We start from the raw sequence: 16695 nt of genomic DNA, 5'->3' as shown, positions 1-16695 counted from the left end.
ATGTGAATGGGGCCCAGCAAAGAACATTTTACTCTGGAAACAAGATCCCGTCTTTAAAAATCAAAGCTGGAAAATGGCGGGGGGGGGGGGGGGGAGGAATGGGAGGATACAAGGGATGGGATAAACATTGAGATGTAACAAGAATAAATTAATAAAAAATAAATAAATAAAAAATAAAAATAAAAATAATCTAACAGCAAAAAAAAAAAAAAAAATCAAAGCTGGGCCACACTTTAAGAGGTCCAAGCAAAGTTTCTCAGGGCTGTTAGCTGCAAAACTTTGAAGAAGTGCTGGACTTTGTAGAGTTTTGGCAAGGCAGACAATTGCTATTAGATACTCAAGGAGCTGGGGATGGAAGGGAGAGGTTGGGTATTTATGTGACTCCAAAGTGCAGAACTATAATTGGAGAAGAAAGCTATGTGGAGGCAGATGTTAATTTAGTATCCAGCGTAACTCTGAAACAATTGAAAGTTTGTGAGCAGGGCAGGCTGTAGGACAGTGGATAGGGAGCAGCCGAGCATGCTTTGGAGGAGATTCAAACATCTGGCAAGTGACTGAGCTAAGTGATTACACATTCCTATCACAATCCTTTGGCTCAAAGCTCCTCACTGTGATGAAACGTTCTGAAATACATCCTGTGCACAAATGTGACATTGTCTTTTATGTTCAGATCGAGAAACTAAGGTTAAGAATAAGTGTGTGTGTGTGTGTGTGTGTGTGTGTGTGTGTGTGTGTGTAAAACAGTTTTAAAACAAAAGCAAGTCTGATGTGAGGAGATTATGGGGAGGGAAGAGAATATGAATGGATTTGTATGTAAGACCTAAAAACGATTTTTAAACTCAATACTTGTCCCTCCTCCCTTAAGAGCTTACATTCTTTGCAACCAATGCGCCATCATCCTCACTGCAAAGGAAGACACATTTGCTCTCCAAAAAACGGGAAACAGGGAGAGATCTCTGGGCTCTCCTTTGTCAATCCTAGTACCCTGGAGAGTGACATGATTGTGATTACAGTAGCGGGGAGGCCATGTTAGCTGTATGGGCCAGAGTCAGGCTTTGGGTGTATCCTGTAATATCTAATACTCAGTTCCAGAGCACTTAGAATCACTGCCTGAAACCCACAACATTTTGACAGGTAAGTGGTGTCATTGCCAAGTCACCAAGAAAACAAGAGAAGGGGTTAACACTTAATAAACAATACCTTAAAAATAGAAGTTTGTGGGCTTCAGGGCTGCAAAGAGATGCTTAAGTAGCCTGGCTAGCAGTTTCATGCTATGTTCATCCAGCATTGTACTAGAACCATGGTCAGTGTACTGGATGGAACAGGACTACTCCCAAATGTCTTTGAAGTCCATGAGGGTGACTGCTTCTCACTTGGCCCTTCCTGACTGCTTATTCTAAATAGTAATCCTGTCTTTCCTTCCTTCCTTCCTTCCTTCCTTCCTCCCTTCTTCCTTCCCTCCCTCCCTCCCTCCCTCCCTCCCTTTCTCCATCCCTCCCTCCCTCCCTCCCTCCTTTTCCTTCCTTGACTTCTGCACCTTAAGTCTGAGTATGTTTGTGGGATTGCTTGCTTTTGTGTGCAAGTATGTGAACTAGAATGTGTGTGGATTATCTATCCTTCCATCAGTCCTTTTTCATGGTTCCTTGCTTTCTGTTTTCAGAGAAAGACTTCTTACCGTAGCATTTCTGATAGCAGCTTTCTGAGTGTGAATAAGAGAAAAATTATTTTTCCTAAAAAAAAAAAAAGAAATTGTTGTACTTTCTGATATTTCTAGCAACTGTTCTTCTACCCACAATGGGAAGCTTTGATAAGCAAATTATCTTTTGTGCCAAATCATTCCCTTTTGTGTTTCTCTGTGCCTACCAATCTCTCCATTCCCCTTTAAATGACAATTTCTCCATATTACGTCACAAGTAATTGCTTTGCTCTCCAGAAGAGAAAGTTAAGTTCATCTCTTCTCTCTATCAACAAGCATACCAGCGACTGAATCGTAGCATTGCTCATTACAGTAGCTTTGCTCTGCTCAGTTTTTAGTGATAATTGTTCTCTTCATTCTTTGTAATATAAACTATAGAAATTGTCTATTAAAGAAGAGCAGGATTCACAAGTTAGAATATCCTTTCAGAATGAATTGATAAGAAAATTTTGCGTTTCATGTCAAAGCATTAATTAAATGACATGGAACTAGTGAAGTGAAATAAACGAAGAGTGGACACACATGACATCAATACAGCAAATCTAGGTGGGGCCCCAGAGCACGCACTGAGCAGAGACCAACTGTTAGGACTGGGAACTAACTCTGCAGTCCTCAGCTTAAAGCTTCTTCAAAATCCAGGCTCTTGCCTCTTTTTTCACAGGGGTGCTTTCTTTTCATATTTGTCTTTTTCAAAACTCATTTCCCCCCCTCTGAATTTGTATTTGTTGGTATGTGTTTATGTTCGGGATTGTTAACAGGCAACCTAAAAAGGGCAGAGCGCATACCAGGCAGCAGCTCCACACTGCCCTCCGTCAAGAGCAGGCATTACCTGCCAAAACAACCATCACTTGAAGAGAGGCAGAACACAATTGTTTCTTTCTCTCCCATCTGGATTTTTATTCTCTGTCGATGTATAGCTGGAAATGTTTCCTTCCATCCTATAGTCTGCATCTTCCTTCTACTTACAATCCTTTGCTGTTCAGAAGCTTTTTAATTTCATGAAGTCCCGTTTGTCAGTTGTTGGCTCTATTTCCAGATTGTCCAGAAGACTCCTGCTCAAATAGTCCTTGTCGATGCCTATATGTTCCAGAAAATTCTCCCTATGTTTTTCTTTTCAGAGTTTCAGGTGCTATATTACGGTCTTCCATCCATTTGGAGTCGGTCTTGTTTAGGTAAGAGATAAGGATCTAGTTTCATATTTTGTACATTTAGGTATCCAGTTTTCTCAGTACTGTTTGTTGAAGAGGCTGTCAGGAGGGAGTAGGTGGGAGCAGGCTGGAAGTATCACTTTACTGTATTGAATTGGTATTGATGACACCAGGCTTTCTCACCAGTCCTCTTCTGAGAGTGTAATACTGTTTACAACAACAGTCTCTATGCATGGGCAGACCCACCATAAAAAGAGAATAATAGTCACACACACACACACACACACACACACACACACACACACACACACACACACATCCACCTCCTAAGCACCAGCTTTGGAGAGTAAAGGGACACTGCTATATTATGTATTCCTTGGTCATTGGGTGTACAAATGGAAAGAAAAAAGGAGAATAAACCATAACACCAGTGATTAATATATGGACAACAGCGAGGAAGTAGATGAGAAAATATGAATAGAAAGGGGGAATTGGGCAGAAAAGGTGGCATGGGAGAGATGAAGTTTTGCCAAAGGAAGATGGAAGAGAGAGGGGAGATGTTCTATGAGAGAATACAGAACGATTCTTTCCCGAGAGGCTGAGCCACAGAAACCTTGCAAACTACGAGCATCTGTGTTCTTCGGTGAGGAAGAAGGAAAAAGGAGCAAATGTGGGGGAGAAATAGAGTACCACCCGGAAGGAGAGGGAGCAGCTCGGAGGCTTAGGATATGATGACTGTCTAGTCAGATAGCTGATTTGTGTCTGTTGTCTCTCCCGGTCCTCCCCTGGCCCTGGGAGCCTGTCTCACATCCACGGAGTTCCTCTGGTAGGACAGTCCTGTTCTCCCTGAGTTTCCCTTTGCATCAAATTATCTTTTTTTTTTTTTTTTTTTTTTGTATGGAGCTGTTACCTTCTTTCTTTGTCTCTGTGCCACAATTCTGTTTTCTAGTAACTGATCATTTCCTCAATTACAAGTTGACAAGTTGCCATTGCTTGGCTCCCAGTTGCTCTCTACTTGAAACTGCCTAGTGCTTTTCTCTCACGATGTAGGTCCATTGACCATCTGCTCCTGAGTTGGCTCATGAAAAGCCTCCTGAAGTGTGAGTGGTCCTCCTCAGCAGAGGTGAGGTCCCCTCTACTCAATCCTAACTCTTCTCCCATCAACAACATTGACTGTTTCATCTCGAGCACCCAGCATGGAGTCTAACAGAGCCTCAGTAAATATTTGTTGAGTAAATAAATGGGAGATATGCTTTGTGGTCTTGAGCTGCTTGGAATCAGGTGAAAGATTTGCAGTAGGGGAGACCCCAGAATTCTGTCCTTAAGCTATCTTTGCTCTTAAACTTGCTACAGGTTTATTCAATGAATGCTTTGGGCTATTTTGTGACATATTGATGTTGCTCAGACATTCGAGCTAACATCTGGAGATAGTTCACAAAAGGAGACACATGGAGGATGCCTGTGCCAACTTCCCCCCATAGCCTGCAGTAATCAATTACTTCCTTGCAGTAACCAGAGGCAGATTTGCGCTGAAGCCTGTGTCTGGTCACGTGTTTGTTCCTGGCTTACGGAGTCCCTTCAGCTTGCTGCTCATTTGTAAAGCAGACATGTGTGATGCATCCCAAGCCCCTGGCTGAACCAGAGCCTGCACTGTGTTCTGTCTGCACACATACTCGGCGTTTTAGGTTTCTTGCAGGAAGAAGAAGCCTACACAGCCTTTCCTAGACATTTGCTGTCTGCATTATAGCTTTCATTCTTATTCCTACTATAATTGTTGTTAAAGTTAATATCCTGCCTTCTCTTTACTATGTTATTGTCCAGGTGGCGGCTGAGTTAAACGTCGGGCTAAGGGCTTCGTTCATGCTGTTTTAACCTTTTCTTGAGTAGCAGGGGCTACAAGCGTTCAAAATCAGGTCCAGTGTTTTCAATTCAGTGTTCTCTTTCTGGAATTTTCCTGCCCATATTGTCTTTTTTTAAACATACCTTTTCAGGATTTGGGAATGGTGTGTGACCCATCATTTTTGATTTTGTTTTTCAGGGACACTGTACTGAGGTGATGCTTTCATACCTTAGGTAATGCCATTCTCAGAACATTTTTAATATTGAAATATCTCAAGCATATACAGAAGTCTAAAACAGGAAATGAATTCCTGTTTCCCCTCCCCGCTCCTGCACAGCCAGTGCTCTGCTGGGCTGCTAAGCCATCTCCTGATGGTTTCATAAAGTATTCAGTGTGTGTCTCTAACACATAGAGACTTAAAAATAGTCTGAGTGGTGTCAGCGCACCTGCATTAAGGCCTTTGAATCACTTTGGAAATCAGTGTGTGTATGCAGTTTTCTGACCTTGGTACTGATTTTGGAATACAGGTGTTCCCCTCTTAGATTTTTCTTTTTCATATGGATCTGGTAGGTTGAATGCTGCTGGTGTGTGTTCAACATCTCCTCTGTCTCCCCAAATTGTCTGACATTGGTCAATTAGCTCTAGAACAGAGCTATCTGGTAGGACTATCTAAGGAAAATCATGTAGGTGCTTTAAAGGGTTCTAGAAGGTTTCCAGGTTCTTTCCACATGGGTCCATTTATGTTTGTTCCCTGCAGCGCCATTTGCCAGGACCTTGCAAGTGGTGAGATGAACCATCAAGTCTTAAGAACACTGCTCTCTTGAATTTGTAATAAAGAGTATTAAAGTGTAGATTCAGCCTACACGCCTTTAATAAGAGAAGATAAGCATCTGTTGTCATGTCTAGGGGGCACCTCCATTTCTTCTGTGAACTTCTGGATCTTTTGTCCATGGTCTAGTGGATTGTCATTTTTAAACGAGTATTTTATTTTTATTTTTTAAAAAATTGTGTGTGCGAACTCTGGTGCCCCTTTTCTGACCATGTCCCCTGGATGGGGAGGCCTGGTGGCACTCAGAGGAAGGATAGCAAGTTACCAAGAAGAGACTTGATATTCTGAGAGGGGGAGGAGGTCTCCCTCAGTCACAGACATAGGGGAGGGGAGAAGGGGGGAAGTGGGAGGGAGGGAAGAATGGGAGGAAACAGGGGAAAGGCTAACAATCGAGATGTAATATGAATAAATTAATAAAAAAAATTGTGTGTGTGTGCTTGTTGTTGTTGTTGTTGTTGTTGTGGTGGTGGTGGTGGTGGTGGTGGTGTGTGTGTGTGTGTGTGTGTGTGTGTGTGTGTGTGTGCATCCAAGGAGGCCAGAAGAAGGTGTTGGATCCCTTACTGTTGGAGTTATAGGTGGTTATGAGGTACCTGCTGTGGGTACTAGGAATTGAACTTGGTCCTCTGGAAGCAAGCACTCTTAACTTTCTCTAGTCCTGTTGATTATTTTATTCTTTCCTTCTCTTCTCTTTCCTCCCCTTTTTCCCTCCCTCCCTCCCTTTTTCTCTCCCTCCCTCTTTCTTTCTTTCCCCTTGTTTAATTTTGTGTCCTTTGCAGAGCTTAGAAAATTGCAGTGGGGCTGCAATTAGAAGCATACTTATTGAATTAAACCTGGAAGAAGTTGTACCTTATGCATTTTATGTATTTAAGAAACCTTTATGTTTCCTATCTAAGTTCCTGTTAGAAGCTTCTTGGAGACACATCAAATTAGACCCAAAGACTGGAAATATTTCAAATACTCAATTAGCACCTTATTAAATATAAATTAACTAGCTTTAAAAATAGACTGTAATAATTTTAGTGTTAGCTGCAGGACTGATAGGCATTATTTTAGAGGCAGTAATGATGCAGCTGGAAGATATTGTTTCTGGCCCAGGATGAGACTTAATTGGCAAATAGCAATTTAATTGAGATACCCGGGAAAGTTGCTTCAATAGTTTAAAAATGACTCTGTTCTTGTGCTTTTTCCTCTGCTTAAGAAGTGGTTACAGAATTTATTTCAAAGTAGTTTGAAAGTATTTATACCGCTTGGTTTATAAGGTGTTGTTTTTCATTAGGTGTGTAGAGACCCATGCTCACTGACTGGTTACTTGTCATCTTGGAGAACTGCTCTCAGTCCTGAACGCCTTGCAGTACAGGCTTGAATGTTGGGTACATATCTTCGGATGCACAGATAGCCTTGTAAATGATATAATATTGTTTTGAGTAACTTTGCTTTTATCTGTGACTATTCTGAGAAACAGAACCAGGGAAAAGAAACCATACAAGATATCAGTCTAATTCTTAAGGATCTTGCCCATTCTTAAAAAAATATTTTATTTGTATTTTACCTTTCATTCGTTTGTTTTTTGAGAGAGGGCTTCTCTTCTAGTTTTCACTTTCTTGGACTTGCTTTGTACACCAGATTCATCTCGAACTCATAGCGAGCTGTCTGCTTTTGCCTTCCGAGTGCTGGGATTAAAGGCGTGGGTGTGTATTCTGTCTATGAATATTTACCTGCATGCATATATGTGTGTCACATGCATGCTTGGCAATCATGGCAGCTAAAGAGGGAGCTGGGTCCCCTGAAACTGCAGTTACAGATCATTGTGAACTAGCATGTAAGTGCTGGGAACCGAACTTGGGTCCCCTGGAAGAGCAGCGAGTGCTTTCAACTACTGAGCCATTTCCCCAGCTCTGCTTCTTGCCCATTCTTATCTGTTACCTTATGCTGCTGTCAAAAGCACATACCAGTGCTGTCCTAATGGTGGATGACCACTGGCTCCAGGTTTTTTATCTTAATGCAATATTTGTGAAGATATCTTGTTTGCTATTGATGGAGAACCATCAATAAGTAGAGCCTGCCAGCAATATAAAGTGGAATTTGGTGGAAATTGATTAGGAATCAATGTAAAGTGTAGGTATTTCACCTGTCAAGAGAGTTTGGACAAGAAACCCTATGAGGTGAGGTCGAGTGAATCGAATGAGGGTGGTTCTTGAAGTACAGTGGGAAGGACCATTGTTTCTGTTTTTCATGTGATGCGCACAAGTTTAGACATGGCAAACCTAACCTTTCTTCTTTCCCTTGCCAGTCTGTTAATCTTATCTTAAACATGTTGACCACAACACATTTAATGAGCAGTTTTTGAAATGTGCAGCCTCCTGTAGATTTGTGAATGACTTTTGTCACTGTGCAAGGGGTGACCACTTGAGAGTTCAATACTCTCAACCACCGTCTCTGCAGACTGAGTTGATCTCCCCAAACTCTTTTCTATCCCAGAAAAATCTCATCTGACCTCTTGATGATCAATATTTAAGTCATTCACCAAGCTCTATGCTCTCTGATCACCCTATTCAAATGAATATTGCTAGTCTTCATACAGATAAACTAGAAAGCAACAGATGACCTGTCTTCATAGTTGCTTAGGGTCTCTTCATCCCGAACTATTTTTCTCATTGTGCTCGATCAAAGGACGTTCAACCTTCACAAAACGCATTTGAGCTTGAGAAGGGTAAATATGTTTTCCTTTTTGGAAAAGGAAAGCTTTGGTGGAAATAGTTTCTTGGATTTTTTTTTGACACATGGTTTCTGTGTGTCTCCCTGGTTGTCCGTCACCACTGCCTGGGTTTCTCATATCTAGGGTACATAACTAGGATGGAAAGAATGGAATATTTTGATTACATAATAGAAGATAAGAAATATTATGAGGGTGGGATGTTTTTAAGACATTTTATCAAATGAGTCTAGTTTATTCACCACACACAGCCACTTACAGGCAAGATTGTAGGAAGTGGACTGAATAGTCTCCTATACTATAATTCTGGATACACTTTTATTTTTGTTTTCCTAGCAGAAGCAGACCACACTAATAGTGGTGGTCTTTTATATGTCTTATAATGGGTGTTTTTATTTAGTTAAATAATGGTGCATACAGTCCTTAGAGTTAAAAGGGGGAAGTTTAGGAAATAGTTTGTAACTACTAATTACTGTCTTAATATAAAAATTAAATAGTGATTATGAAAATTGGGGCAGAAATTTGTTGAATAAAAAAGCTTTGCATTTAGATTTTACACACACACACACACACACACACACACACACACACACACACACACACAGAGAGAGAGAGAGAGAGAGAGAGAGAGAGAGAGAGAGAGAGAGAGAGAATAAGAGAGTTTGGAGATGGATTTCTCCTGGGGAAATTATGGAGCAGCTGAGGAAGGATTTATGAAGATATTAGTGAACTTGAAATAGACTTCTTGGCTGTGTTGTGTGCACACTTAGCATGTGCTGGGGCTGTGATGGTGGGTAGGTGCTTGCACTTCTCTTTCTCCATTAAGCTAAAAGCGAAACAAAATGTCTCCCCAAACCTGCTTTTTGGTGTTATATAACATTGATTTTTTTTTTTTTATAATTAAATTCTTTCCACAGTCAAGAGACTGTAACTGTCAATCTCTTTCACTCTCCACTCTATTGTGAGTTGTTTGGAAGTGGTATTTTAGGTCCTCCCTTTTGTATGTGGGCATTGAAATTATAGTTATATGTTTGATAAAAAACTATCCTGTCTAAACTTGGTTGCTATTTTAAGAAGCTGGAAGGTCTTCTTTGTTGTTTTCTGTTTTAGGATGGACTATCAATCGCTTTTCTTCATCATCATGACTTTCTTTTCTTTTCTTTTTTCTTTTTATCAAGTCATTAATGCTATCTAAGATTTTATTTAGGCTTGTATTTTTCTGACTAATATAGTTAGGATTTTAATGTAGACGCTCATTTGATTTTTGAATTTTTCTTTTAATCTACACTGTCAACTCATTACCTATCCTGCCCAACTCCCAAAGTCTTAGGAGAGTGTACAGTTAGGCTTCTGGGGTACCAAGTTGCTTAATAAGCAGAATTTCATAGCAATTAAAGTGATAACTTTCAGCAAGCCATCAATGTTCAGTGCTAATATTTATGCTTCTATAGTCATTTACTTGAAGTACCAAAGCATTCTTTGGAATCCATATCTTAACATTGGAAGTCAGCATCACCTGCTGTGGAGAGATAGCCCTAGTTTGTCCCTTAATGTGCTTTTCAGAGTGCAGCATCAGAACATGTATTTGGAAACTACTTAGGGATCACATTTTGATGGAGAAGAAGGGATTCTAATATATTAGCTGCCAAAAAAAAAAAAAAAAAAAAAAAAGGGTCTCACTGGGAGTAACTGGCTTAGTCACTTGACTTGATTTTGTCTGCGAGGAGGATGAAACAGCATGGAACAGGTGCACTGTAAATCTTATTTAACCAGATCCTACTCAAAAGTTCTTCTTTAAAAAAAAAAGTCAAGATTTACATAGCCAATGTCAATAGTATTTTATTTGATATTACATAAGTGATTTAAGTTTTAAATTATGTTATATAACATTATCAGTTGCAAAACTGCCTCATGTCTTTTTGCCCTTGATACTTTAGCTCAGGGGTAAGTGAAATACAGCTCATGAACTTTGAAAAGTGTTTTTGGTCTATTCTTTTTTTTTTTTTTATGACCATGGTGCATTCTTAGCTTATACAGCCTAGCAACATATTTCCTAGCCTTTTGCAGACAAAGTTTGTTGGCCCACATGGTTGGAGTAATGTCTTAGTAGTGTAGCTTGTTAGGGTTTTTGGTTTATATTTGGAAAGGGTGATTAAAATGAAATTTGCCATTTGTTCCATATTTTGGTTCTTTGAGTACACAATTTTTTTCAAGACTGAATTTTCTTTTTCTTTTCTTTTTCTCCAGTGGCTCACACTGTAGTCCTGGATGGCCTTGAACTCTTTATGTAGACCAAGCTAGCCTCAAACTCATGAGCTCTGCCTGCCTCTGCCTCCTAAATAATAGGATTAAAGGAGTGCACCACCATCTCAGTTTAGGCTGAATTTTATGTGAATATTGGCCTATGAAGTAGTCATTGCTAAGTTTATGTAGAGAAATTTCAACACAGCAACATGGCTGCTCTGAACATGTGAAAGACCTTCTCAGTCTGTGTGAGCCAACTGGAATGCAGACACACCCTTAGTGCATACGTTTAATTCCTCTGTCTGGAATCCTTTAGTGCACACCTTTAACCCCAAACAGTGACTTCTAGTTGAAGGGCAGACAAAGTGATGAATTAGAGAAAGATTTGACAGGATGAGTCAAAAATAGGGTAGGGCCCTATTTTTAGGAGAAAACTAAGAGTAGCACAAGGAGATAGAATTCAATTCGGTCAGTTCAGTTAAGTGGAGTTGAGTATGGTGCAGTCAGCTGGGAGTCAGCGCAGTGGAGTTGAGGCCGTTGAAGCCAGAGAATAAGAAGGAGCCAGAAGATTAGAACACATGGCCAGAGTTAGTTTGAGGCTGAGCAGAGCAATTCATTGAAAAACTGAGAGAAGCCAGATTGAAAAAGTCAGCTTGGAGAGGAGTCTGAGCCAGAACTGCTGAGTTGAACCAGCCAGCCAGAGTTCAGAAAGAGCCAGAAAGGGTGAGCGTCTTCAGCAGTAAGCCGCTGAGACAACAGTTACATCAGGTGAATAAAAGTTACATTTAGAGGTCTGTGTTGTGAGTCTCTTTGATAGTCTTGAATAGATGGCAGAGGGATAATTGTGTTCAAATTGTGAAAAGGAGAGAGAGAGAGAGAGAGAGAGAGAGAGAGAGAGAGAGAGAGAGAGAGAGAGAGAGAGAGAGAGAAAGCAGGAATTGGAGTGGGAAGGGAGTGTGGCAATAGTTTTCAGTTCTTGCATTAGTTATTTCCCACCAGACAGTTTGTTGCAAAATCAGGTCTGTTTTCCACACCTGGCTGTGGCTTTGACTTCGGTCAGTATTTGGAAGTTGGATATATATATAGTACCTAACTTTTGGTTCTCCTTGGACTTATTATTATACAAATGCTGTAGTTTGGATCTTCAATTTTCCCCAATGGCTAGTGCATTAAAGACTTGTTTCCTGGAGAAGGGCTGTCAGGAAGCTATGGAACTTTTAAGATGCTGAATCTAGTGACAGATGCTCTGGTCATGGTGTACATTGAAGGTGACTGTAGGACCGTGGCAAGTTTCTGTTTTCTGTCTCTTTTGTGCCCTGGCCATGGTTGTCTCTTATCATGCTGTGGTTTGGTGCCATAGACCCAAAACAATGGGACCAGCTGATCATGGTGGAGATCCCCAACACTGTGATGCAAAACAAACATTCTCTTTTTGAAACCTGGCTGTCTCAGGCTTTTGATAGCACCAGAAAAGAGTGTAACTCACTAAGTGGTCCTCCCACTTGAAGAAACCAGTGATATGAAGGGCTTGTGGGGAAGGAAGAGCTTCTGATGGCCAACTCCCAACTTTCCACCAACACCTCTGTTAGCTACTTTCCAAAGTGTTTTTGGCTGTTATTTAAATAAAACTTGTCAATTCTTGATCTGCTGACCACAGGCAGTGCCCACTTCTTCGTGTGAGAGAAGTGTATTAATTTTATATATCGCGCTGCTTTTTACTCATATTTAGTTTACGTCCTGTTGCAAATTCTGGTAGATCTATCCAAATTTATTTTCCATCCATCTCATCACATTTTAACATTGCAGCAGCTGACTCTACTGTTCTCTTTCCTCACTGCTTCCAGAAGATATTATCACTTCCTGCTTGTGTCCCCTTCTGATCCTCCCCAAGTGGTGCTCCCCCGCCTGTGAAAATCAAGCTGTCTTATTCATGAAACCTGCAAAACTATCCCGTCTGTTGATGCCTCACATGGCCTCAGACTTTTTACGGCATCTTTTCCTTGTGTCTTTTAAAAACTGCCATGTAGTGAGTTTCAGAGGAGAAGAGGCAAAGGCGTGTGCCGGGTCTGCCATCTTGAACCATATTCTGCTGAGTTTTCATCTCACCATGAGTTTTCTTCCATGAAGACACCCAGACTGTCTACCACTTTAAAATAGATGCCAACACATTTCATGGCTTTTTTTTTCCTATTCCGTCAGTCAGGATGGTAATTCTTTTTTGAATAGCTGGTTAAAACTTGGGTCCTCACAATGAGATGAATGCATATTTTAGTTTTACTTTTTGTAAATTTTCTTCAAGAGAATTAGGTTTTTTTTTTTTTCTCTTCACACACTTAAAATATATTTAGAAAGTTTGATTGCCTATAGACTTTTCAGCATGCTACTCAAACTTGTTCTCCTTCCCTCTCACACGTCAGCCATGGATTTCCCATGCACTCGCTCACTGACACAGTTTCTATGCCAGGCTTTTGCTTTGTGTTTGTTTCCTACTGTGATTTGTTTTTCTAATGAATTTCTCTTCTGACATATTTTTGCACTTTCTTTTAATTAGCAATTCTATGGTTTTTTTTTATAGGGATGCTTTAAGCACATAATTACATACTTTTTCCTCAGTTTATTTCTGGGTGAGAAAATATTTTATACATCGGTATAGATTTCCATTACCCTTTTTTTCCCTCTTTTCATCCTCTGCCTTTCTCAGTTGTTATTTGCAATGATACTGCTATGAATAGAATTGTCCCCATAAGGCCGTGTGTTTAGATAAGACCATAAGAGTGAAGCCTTCATAAGAAGAGATATCAGAAAGTGTTCTTTTTCCCCAAGCCATGTGAAGATTTGGAAAGAAAACAGTTATCTTCAGGAAGAGAGCTTTCATAGAAGCTGAGCCAGCTGGCACTGTGAGTGTTCCCCCCCCTCAATTATTGATTATTTTTTCTTTAAAAAAAAAAAACCTTTTCTTGGTTCTTTGACTTTCATATCATGCCTCTCTATCCTAACCGATTTCTCCCCTCCCCTTGTTCTTGCCCTCCCAACCTTGCAACTCCCCCCCCCCAGCAGAGAAAAAAAAATCTAAAGATCTTGTGCAAGCTGTAGTGCAGCAGTGTGTACAGCAGTACACCCTTTTATCCACACTTCTTTGCTTGTGAGTGTTCACTGCAATGACTTGTTGGTCTGGTGTGAGGCCTCTGGCTTCTGTTACTCTAGCAGAACTGGAGCATCACCGGGACTCCTTTCAAATACCCTGTAGTTGCCCTGTGCCATGGAAATCCTGCAGTTTTGGATCTGTAAAACTGGCCCCTTCATGCGCTCCAGTAGTTCATAGATGGAGCAGATGTTGGGGTGGGCCAATTCAAAACCTTGGATCTGGCCCTGAGAGGTATCTTGAGCTCTTCATCCCACTGGCTCCCCTACTCTCACGTCTTTGGGGCCAGCTTACCAACAACCTCTATAACCAGAGTTGGCTCTACTATGCTGCCCAGGCAAAGTGCAGGGCCCATTCTCCCAAGTGTCACAGCGGGTGAAGGACATTGCCAGTTCTCCCATTCTCATGACCTCAGGGCCAGGTCTCTTGCCTGCTGTAGGTGGAAAGGGATGAGGGCATCTATCCCTGTCCACAACATAACACAGCGGACAAGAGGCTGGGCTAGCTCATTTGCAACCCCCACATCCAGTGCCAGCTCTACTGTGCTGCCCCGGCAAGATGCAGGGCCTTCTCTTCCAAGTGCTGCAATAGGTGAGGGGCAGGGACACCTTTACAACTCTAATGACCTTGAGACTGCCCCTCCTGCAAGTTGTATGTGGCACGGGTTTTGGGGGGCATCTCTCCTTCACCCACATCACTGCATGCTCACACCCTCGGGGTTGGCTCACCTATAACTCCTGCATTCAGGGTCAACTCTGCTATGCTTGCTGCCCAGGTGAGGGGCAGGGGCTGCTCTCCTGCTCTCATGACCCCAAGTGTCATGTCTCCCACCTGCTGAAGATGGTGACAGGCAACTGGGAAGGAGGGTATCTGTCCCTCGTCCATGCCACTGCATGGAGACAAATGGCAGGGCCAACTCTCCCACACTCATATCCTCGGAGACAGCTCACTTGCAACTCCTGCAATGTGTGGGCCTGTGGGCCTGCTTTCCCTAGTGCTGCAGATGGCTAGGGGCATAGTTTAGTTTTCCTGCTGTCATGCTCCCAGTGCCAGATTTCTCATGATGCCCATACTAGGGATGGGGTCAGTTCTACACAGCCCTTAGACATCAACAGGTCCCCGGGTGAAAGCCCAGACCAGGGACATCCTCCTGGTGTTTGGTGGTAACAGACCCCTGCTGCTGCAGGGCTGTGGACACAGATATGGCACCTGGTGGCAGCACAGGCCAGGACCCCACCATGGTCCCAGGTGGCATCACTGGCTACTCACATCAGGCTGTTCCTCACTACCCTTGAGTCTCCAGTTCTGCTTCTGTCTTTGTGCCCACATCCTTCTGTTTCTCTTTTTCCTCCATTTCTCTACCACTTGATTCTCTTAGTGGCGCCTGGGTCTCTGAGTGTGTGGGTCATCTCAGGGGTTGTCTCAGGAGTGCTATGTTCTGCTTTTGCATTGTTCATGAGATCATTGCTAGCATGGTCAGCTTCCCCTTCCTCTAGACCTGGGCAGTGCTGGACCGGTGGTTGTCTCAGGTTAGCTCCCTGACCAGGGAAAGTTAGGCCGCTGATCATTCAGATGCTCATAGGTCAGAACACTGAGCTTAGACATAGCTTCTTTCCTCTCTGCTACTTACTGATACACACGTGACACAGCAGCCACACCTAGAACATAGGGGCATTTCTTATCTGTGCCTTGGAGCCGCATAGGTTCTCACAGAGCTGGTGACATGTTTTTTTTGACAGAGCTGATTTGGCTTAGCCAAGAGTGATTCTCTCTTCTGCCACCACACTTCTTCAGAGAAAAGTTCTTTTTATTTTTTATTTTTTTTCAACATAGGGTTTCTCTGAGTAGCCTTGGCTGTTCTGGACTCACTATGTAGACCAGGCTGGCCTCAAACTCACAGTGAGCCACCTGCCTCCTCTGCCTCCTGAGTGCTGGGATTAAAGGCATGTGCCACCACATCTAGCATTCAGAGAAAATTTCTTTCTCATCTTGTATCATTTATAAGAATACTCTAGTTTAAAGTGGGGTAAAAAAAAAAAAAAAGTCCATCTTGGGGCTGTCCAGAAATCACTCACTGCACAAACGTGAGGACTTGAGTTTGCATTCCCAGAGACTACTGAAGAGTCACAGTGGTGCATGTCATCCCTGTCCTCCTAGGACAAGCTGGGAGGTGGAGACGGAAGGCACTTCAGAAGCGTGAGGGCCAGCTAGCATGGCATGTCCAGCAGCAGAGGAGAACCCTATGTCACATGAGGTATAGGAGGTGGCCACTGTTACTCAAGGTTGTTCTCTGACATTCACCTGTGACCTGTGCCAAGTGTGTGTGTACACACACACACACACACACACACACACACACACACAGAGTTTACTTGCAAACTTCAATTTTCTTCTCGATCCACACATCCTAGACGCCTTTGCGGCTCAGGCTGTACCTTCATTTTTCACTATGTGCTGCTTCTGCACTTCTTTCCCTGTGTGCGCACTTCCTTGCTCCCACCAGGGTCAGTTGTAAGGGGAGAAGGAACTTAGAAGAAGGACAAAGACTGATGTGGCTGCTGCTGTTACCCGGTCACTGATGCTTCCTGCTTGCACCAGGGTTCACACAGTGTCCATCTCTCCATCCTCTTCTTTTTTTCTCATACGGGTCATAGCAGATGCCCTAGCTACAACTCAGTATCTTTATGAATTTGGCTCTTCCAGCTATAGGCAGAGCAGCTTGACCAACAGAAGCTTACTTTCTAACAGTTCTGGAGGCTGGAAGTCCAAGATCAATGTGCCAGACAATTTGTCTTTTCTTGGCTTGCAGATGGCTGTGACCCTTCCTGCCCCACTGGTATACACAGGCTCTTCCTGCTGGTGAAAGCTTTTCAGCAGTGAGCTTGTTTAATGTGTGCCTTTCAAGGCATTTTCTTTCTTGCTCCTCTCTAAAGTGTCCCTTGACCACGGGAAACATCAAGCATCACCACTGATGTTTGAATAAATGCTGCCCTTGTTCTTTGCCCTGTAATTTTTGTCCTGTTGTCATTTGCCTGAAACAGATTCCAGCTCTATGCTTTTAAAGGCATGGAGCTGACATATGT

The 16695-nt window shown here is 42.3% G+C and overlaps 1 non-coding gene across 1 annotated transcript; it reads right to left on the bottom strand.

Annotated features, from left to right (window-relative positions):
* Positions 1-15160: 15160 nt before the first annotated feature.
* LOC127204821 (small nucleolar RNA SNORA17) lies at positions 15161-15288 on the bottom strand. Its single transcript, XR_007832522.1, has one exon. It is a non-coding gene; the product is annotated as a small nucleolar RNA SNORA17 (small nucleolar RNA).
* Positions 15289-16695: the final 1407 nt, after the last annotated feature.

The sequence above is a fragment of the Acomys russatus genome, chromosome 20 (genome assembly GCF_903995435.1).
Source record: "Acomys russatus chromosome 20, mAcoRus1.1, whole genome shotgun sequence".
Classification (NCBI taxonomy): Eukaryota; Metazoa; Chordata; class Mammalia; order Rodentia; family Muridae; genus Acomys; species Acomys russatus.
This window is presented reverse-complemented; position numbering and strand designations above follow the sequence as displayed.